Consider the following 6,555-nt stretch of genomic DNA (forward strand, 5'->3'; position numbering starts at 1 on the left):
GATGATCTATCCACAGATGTAAGTGTGGTATAGAAGTACCCTACTGCAGCGCCTGGGTGGCTCAGTCAGTTGAGCATCCAACTTCAGCTCAAGTCATGATCTCACAGGTCATGGGCTCAAGCCCCTCATCAGGCTCTGTGCTGACAGCTCAGTGCCTAGAGCCTGCTTCGGATTCTGTGTCTCCCTCTCGCTCTGCCCCTGTTCCACTCACATTTTGTCTCCGTCTCTCTCAAAAATAAATAAACATTAAAAAAATAAAAATAAATAAAAAGAAGTACACTTCTATTATATTGCTGTCTGTTTCTTCTTTCACTCTTGGTAATACTTGCTTTGTATGATTAGATGTCCCTATCGTTAGGCACATATATACTTAAAATTGTTATATCCTCTTAATGAGTTGACCCCTTAATCTTTATATAGTGTGTTTACCTCTGGCCACATGGACTGGCGTGTCTCCTGGTAGGTCCCTGGTTTTACAATTTCCTACTGGAGCCCAAAACTCCTATAGAGGCACTTTTGTACTCTGCCAAATTATTGTTAGTGAGGGGTGACAGGAGTAGACAACCTCCTATTCTGGCATCTTACTAATGTGTCTCTTCACTCTTGAATTCTTCAGGTAGTAAGTTTTAAAATAAGGTAGTGCGAGACTTCAGCTTTGTTCTTTTTCAAAATCGTTGTGGATCTTGAGAGTCCCAGGAGATCCATACAAATTCTTTCAACTTTATTTTTTTATTTTTTAATAAAAATTATTTTATTTTATGGGTTTAATTTTTTAAAATTGTTTTTAATGTTTGTTTATTTTTGAGAGAGAGCAGGGGAGGGGCAGAGAGGGGGGGGACACAGAATCTGAAACAGGCTTCAGGCTCTGAGCTGTCGGCACCAAGCTTGACGCAGGGCTTGAACCCATGAACCACGAGATTATGACCTGAGCTGAAGTTGGACGCTTAACCCACTGAGCCACCCAGGTGCCCCTAATTTTTTTATTTTAATTTTAGTTAATTAACATACAGTGCAATACTGGTTTCAGGAGCAGAAGTCAGTGATTCATCACTTACATACAACACCCAGTGCTCACCCCAACAAGTGCCCTCCTTAGTACTCACCACCCATCTGGTCAATCCCCCACTGTCCTCCTCCCATGAACCCACGGTTTGTTCTTTATTGATGAGAGTGTCTTGTGGTTTGTTTCCTTCTCTCTTTTTTTCCCCCTTCCTTTATGTTCATCTATTTTGTTTCTTAAATTCCACATATAAGTGAAATTAAATGGCATTTGTCTCTGATTGACTTATTTCACTTAGCATAATACATTCTAGTTCCATCCACAGTGCTGCAAATGGCAAGATTTCATTCTTTTTTATGGCTAATATTCCAGTGTGTGTGTGTGTGTGTGTGTGTGTGTGTGTGTGTGCGCGCGCGCGCGCCACAACTTATCTGTTTATCAGTTGATGGACATTTGGGCTTTCTCCATAGTTTGGCTATTTTTGGTAAGTGCTGCTATAAACAGGGTGCATGTGCCCTTTCAAATCTGTATTTTTGTATCCTTTGGGTAAATATCTAATGATGCAATTCCTGGATAATAGGGTAGTTCTTTTTTTAGTTTTTTGAGGAACCTCTGTACAGTTCTCCAGAGCAGCTGCACCAGTTTGCATTCCCACAAACAGTAAGAGCCTCACCTTTCCGCATCCTTACCAACACCCGTTGTTTCTTGTGTTGTTAATTTTAGCCATTCTGACAGGTGTGAGGTGGTATCTCGTGGGTTTGATTTGTATTTGCCTGGTGATGAATGACGTTGAGCATCTTTTCATGTGTTTGTTAACCATCTGAATATCTTCTTTGGAAAAATGTTCATGTCTTCTACCCATTTCTTAATCAGGCTATTTGTTTTTTGGGTGTTGAGTTTGATAAGTTCTTTACAGATTTTGGATACTAGCCCTTTATCAGATAATGTCATTTGCAAATATCTTCTCCCATTCCATAGGTTGCCTTTTAGTTTTGTTGACTGTTTCCTTTGCTGTGCAGAATTATCTTGATGAAGTCCCAATAGTTCATTTTTGCTTGTGTTTCCTTTGCCTCTGACGACGTGTCTAGTAAGAAGTTGCTCTGGCCAAGGTCAAAGAAGTTGCTACCTGTGTTCTCACATTTAGGTCTTTGATCCATTTTGAATTTATCTTTGTGTATGATGTAAGAGAGTGGTTCAGTGTCATTCTTCTGCATGTTGCTCTCCAGTTTTCCCAACACCATTTGTTGAAGAGACTTCCTTTTTTCAATTGGATATTCTTTCCTGCTTTGTCGAACATTAGGTGACCATATTGTTGTCCGTACAAACTTTATAATAGGATATTCTGTTTCTCTTTTTTAAAAGTTGCCTTTGGGATTTTCATGGGGACTGCATTAAATCTGTAGATCTGCTTTGGATAGTATTGATATCTTAACAATTTTCAGTCTTGCATTCCATGAACACGGTTGTTTGTATTTGTATCTTCTTTAATTTCTTTCAGCAATGTTTTATAGTTTTCAGTGTACAAGTCTTTGACCTCTTTAGTTAAATTTATTTCTTAGCACTTTATTCTTTTAAACTCTATTGTAAATTATTCTTTTTAATGTTATTTTCTGATTTTTCGTTGTTCATGTTTAGAAAGACAACTGATTTTTTTTGTTACTGATTTTTGTATCCTACAACTTGTCTGAATTTATTAGTTCTAACAGTGTGTGTGTGTGTGTGTGTGTGTGTGTGTGTGTGTGTGTGTCTGTAGTATCTTAAGGGTTTTCTATATTTAAGACCATGATCTGAACAGAGATAATTTTGCTTCTTCCTGTCCAAATTGGCTGTTTTTTATTTCTTTTTCTTGCCTAATTGCTCTGGCTAGGACTTCCAATATTGTGTTGAGTAACTGTTGCATGAGCAGCCACCTTTGTTTTATTCCTGACCTTAGTGAGAAAAGTTTCAGTCACTCCATGTCTAGTATCATGTTAGCTGTGGACTTTTTGTAGATAGTTTTTATTATTTTGAGATTCTTCCCTAGATGTTTTTTTTCCCTTGAAGGGGTATCGAATTTTGTCAAATGCTTTTTCTGCATTGTTAGATGATTCCTTCTTTTCATTTTATTATGTTAACGTTGTGTATTAATTTATTACATTGATTATTTTCATATATTGAATTACCCTCATATTATGGGAATCAATTTCACTTGGTTACAGTGTATGATCCTTTTAATATGCTGTCGAATTCTATTGGCTAGTATTTTGTTGAGTAGTTCTAACGTCAGTTTTCCTAGTGGTATGGTATATAGTTTGTCTTGTACCGTCTTTTCCCATGGTTTATATCACAGTAATGCTGGCCTCATAGAAAAACTTAAAAATCGTTCCCTCTTCACCTTTTTAAAAGGAAAAGATTGAGAAGAATTGGTATCAAATCTTCAAATGATAGAATTGATAGAATTCACTAATGAATTCATCTGGTCCTGGGATTTTCTTTTTGGGGTGATTTTTGATTACTGATTTCATGAACTTACTGGTATTAGATCAGTTAAGATTTTCTGTTTCTCTGTGTTTTAGTGTTGGTAGGTTATTTCTGGGAATTTATTAACTTTATGTAGGTTATCCAATTTGTTGGCATATGATTGTTCATCGTGCTTTCTTACAATCCTTTCTATTTTTGTAAAACTGGCAGCAGTTTTCCTCTGATTTCTGATTTTAGTTATTTGAGTATTTTATCTTTTTTTCTTATTTATTCTAACTAAAGAAAGGTTTTCAATTTTCTAGATCTTTATGAAGAGCAAACTTGTGGTTTTGTTTTTTTCCTATTGTTTTTCTAAAATCTCTATTTTATTTATCTTGACTATAATCATTATTGTTTTCTTCCTTCTAGGATTGGAATTTTTGTTTGTTTTTCTTTTTCTTATTAAAGTTAAAGTTTAGATTCTTGATCTGAGATCTTTCTTCTTTTTTAATGTGCCTACAACTATCGATTTCTCTCAGCAATGTGATGTTTCTGCCAAGAAGTCTCTTGATAATCTTGCTGAGGATCCCTGCATTTGATGAGTAACTTCATTTGCTTCATTCAAGATTGACTCTGTGCTTTGGCTTTCAGCAGTTTGATCAGAATGTGGTTCAGTGTGAAATAAAGTATCCTTTTTATATATAACATTGTTTATGTAGAAAACTCTAAAGAAGCTGCAAAAAAACTCTCAGAATTAGTGCACAAATTTGGCAGAGTTGCAGCATATAAATTCAGTATCCAGACATCACTTTTCTATATACCAAATTCAAAGGCCGATTGGAATTTGAAATGTAAGAAAATGGACACCTGGGTGGCTCAGTCGGTTGAGTGTCTGACCTTAGCTCAGGTCATCATCTCACGGTTCATGGGTTTGAGCCCCGCATCTGACTCTGCTGTCAGTGCAGACTGCACTTCGTATCCTCTATCCCCCTCTTGCACTGCCCCTCCCCACTAGTGCGCACGCTCTCTGGCTCTCTCTCTCACAAAAATAAATAAACATTAAAGAAAAGAAAACCTGGAGGCATCACAATTCCAGACTCCATGTTATATAACAAAGCTAGAGTGATCAAGGCTGATTCCCAGTTTTGGTATATACTTTGGTTCTCATTAATCTCAAAGCATTTTCTAATTTCTCTTGTGATTTCTTCTGTTTCATGTGTACATATTTGTGAATTCCCCAAATATATTTGTTAGTGATTTTAAATTTGCACAGTTATGGTCAGAAAACATACTAGGATTATTTCTATTCTTTTAAACAGTATGAGACCTGTTTTATGGCCTGACCTTTCATGTGTCTTGAAGACTATTCCACGTGTACTTGAGAGAAATGTGTATTCTACTGTTTTCAAGGAGTGCACCATAGATGTCTGTTAGGTTTAATTTTGGTTTATAGTGTTCACATCTTCTATATCCTTACTCATCTTTTGTCTAGTTGTGGCAGCCATTATTGAAAATGGGCAGTTGTTAAATAGCCTAGTTTTTCCTTCAATTCTGTTAGTTTTGTTTCCTGTATTTTAAAGCTGTTGGGGTGTTTGGGTATAAATGTGCTTATCATTGTTAAATCTTTTTGATGGATTGGATCCTGTCATCATTTAAAATGTTCTTGTAGTGATAGTTTTTGTCCTAAAGTCTGTTTTGTGGGATGAATGTAGACACTTTAGCAACTCTTTTGTTTACCGTTTGCATGACATAGTTTTTCCATCCCATTTGCATTCAGCCTTTTTGTGTCTAAAGTGATCATGTTTTATTTTAAATCCATTGTGTCAGTCTCTGCCTTTTAATTAAAGAGTTTAATCCGTTTGCATTTAATGTAACTCCTGATAAGGTAGGATTTATCTCTACCATTTTGGTGTATGTTTTGTATATGTGTTCTGCCTTGTTATTCCTCAGTTCTTTCATATCAGCCTTTTTCAGTGTTACATAGATGTGTTCTACTAATGTTCTAGTGTAATAATACCATTCTAATTCCCTTATTATTTTTTCTGGAAAATGATTACTAATGTGCTCCCGCATTTCCCATGCTTCCTCAGGTGCTGAGGTGTTGGTGTTTTGCAATCTTTTGTTGTTACGAAATTTATCAGGATGTGCTGCCCCAAAATATGCCCCTTGGCGTATCGAATATTTTAAGCTGAAGAACTTTGAGAAAACAGCAGAAGCAGGAACATCACTCTGATCTTCCCCCACCTTTCTCTCAGAAATAGTTAATAAAAAGGAAAAAAAAAAAAACTCTCACAGGAGAGGCGCCCTCCCTGTGCCTGGAAGAAAAGAGCATCTTTATCTTCAAAACAGAGGACCTGAGAAGAATTCAAACAAACAGAACTTGCTGTTTCTCTCAGTTTTTTATACTTCCCTCATACCCTGACCTGACACATTTCTCCACGACCGTCCACTCTTCTCCTCAAACCTAACCTACACACCCCTGGCCCTGTTTGTTTGAGTCTTCATTTCCTGATGAAGGCTCCTGTGCCATGCAAAACTTAGGATAAATTAGTGTGTTTTCTCCTGTTAATCTTCTTTGTCAATTTTCAGACCTAGCTGGGGACCCTAAGAGGAACAAGGAAACCTTCCCCCCACCACCACCACATTGCTTCCATTTAGCAATAATAATCTGACATTTTAAAAATCATCCTCTGTTGTCATCCAGACCTTTGGTTTGGAAGCACTGTATTGCATAACAGACATAAGCATTATTATTTTTTTAAGTATATAATTTTATAAGAAAATCACATTACATTTAGGAATTAGGACAGAATTTTCATTTCCAAAACTTTTTTCCAAATGTGTTAACACAACTTCCCAACCCCTTTTGTCCCGATCATTTATCTAGTGAGGAGAAAAGATCTGTTACAAGTTCAGAAATAACAGAAGTAAAACCACTGAATTAATGAAGTGATAGCTTGTAAAAGTTACTGTGCACACACCAAAAAGTTCACGAGCTGGAAGCACTCAGACCAAACGTGTAATGAGGTTCGGGGTATATTGTTATAAAGCAGTTCGTACAGTGGGAAGGACATGACTGTTTATTCTTCATAGTGATTGGCTATAATATTGGAATT

This window comes from Prionailurus bengalensis, chromosome D4, assembly GCF_016509475.1.
Source record: "Prionailurus bengalensis isolate Pbe53 chromosome D4, Fcat_Pben_1.1_paternal_pri, whole genome shotgun sequence".
Classification (NCBI taxonomy): Eukaryota; Metazoa; Chordata; class Mammalia; order Carnivora; family Felidae; genus Prionailurus; species Prionailurus bengalensis.